We start from the raw sequence: 1,499 nt of genomic DNA, 5'->3' as shown, positions 1-1,499 counted from the left end.
GTTGGCTTGCCCTCGCAAAATGGTCGTTAATCCCTCGCAAATTCTATACCCTAAACACTAAATGCTTGAACCCTAAGCTTTTACACATTGCAATGGATTTTTGTGTATCAATGTGGATGTACATCTTCTATTGATATGTTTGGAATGGAAATTTCGCAAATATTGTTGTTGCACCACAACTTGATCATCAACTAACATGATGATCTACTAAACCCTAAAGTAGAAGAGGTGAATTATAAGAATTCAAAGTGTCTCATATTGGAGAAGATTCTAATGATGATAATGTAATTTCTAATAGTTTAGAAAATAAATTCGAATGAGCACAATTGTATATTTTCATGTTTTTTTTTATAAAACATATTTATAGTTTTGCGATGGATTTGCGTTGTACTTGCGAGGAAATCCTCGCAAATCCCTCGCAAAATGGTCATTAATCCCTAGCAATACTCAATACCCTAAATATTAATTGCGAGGGATTTGCGAGGCATACCCTAAACACTTAAACATTGCGATGGATTTGCGAGAATTCCTAGTTAATGCCTCGCAAATTCGTAAAACCTATAATCAAACTTTGCGAGGGATTTGCGATGAGTCCTAGCTACTCCCTCACAAAATCGTAAACCCTAGACACGCAAAGGTTGCGAGGGAAATATGAGTGTTCCTAGCTAATCTCTCGCAATTTTAAACATTGCGAGGGATTTGCGAGTAGTCCTTGTTAATCCCTCGCAAAATTGTAAACCCTAGACACTCAAAGGTTGCGAGGGAATTACAAGGAATCCTAGCTAATCCCTCGCAATTTAAGTTTATTGAGACTGATTTGCGAGGCAGTCTAGGTAATCCCTCGCAAATATTGCTAGGGTTTTGCGACGCTTTAAAAAGTTTTTATATACAAGACCAATCGTGGTTTGAGCATACTCGCCGTCAAACCCTAAACGCTAATTCTCTTTCTCTTTCGTTTGAACCCTAATCCTTTTCCGATCTTTTTCTTCCGATCTTCTTCTTCCCATCTTCTTCTTCCGGTGTTCTTCTTCCGGTGTTCTTCTTCCGACCTCGTCCTCTCTGGTGTTCTTCTTCCGACCTCGTCCTCTCCGGTATTCTTCTTCCGGTGTTCTTCTTCCGACCTTGTCATCTCCGTTATCCTCTCTAGATCTGAAAGGTAAATCTTCTCGCATATGATTTCTTCTTCTCTACTTTTGATTTGATTTTATTTCGATTTTGTTCCTGTTTTACTTAGTTTGTTTCGATTTCATTTTGCCGAGCCGTCCTCGCGTTAGTAGCTCCAAACTTCTCCTCTTCGCCCCACACAATCCCAGGAACGAATCCAAGCCTCAGGAGCTACGAAAAACTCACAAACAACCAAAAACAAACAACCAAACAACACACAATATCACAGAAACATAGATCTTAGCTTAGATAAGCAGTGGTCATGCACTCACCTTAGCCAACAAAGATATCTAAGCCTAAAGGACGAAGCTACCACCACAGAAACCTTCCCACCA

This window comes from Camelina sativa, chromosome 6 (assembly GCF_000633955.1).
Source record: "Camelina sativa cultivar DH55 chromosome 6, Cs, whole genome shotgun sequence".
NCBI classification, from domain to species: domain Eukaryota; kingdom Viridiplantae; phylum Streptophyta; class Magnoliopsida; order Brassicales; family Brassicaceae; genus Camelina; species Camelina sativa.
The sequence above is the reverse complement of the archived record's forward strand: the minus strand, read 5'-3'. Positions refer to the sequence as shown.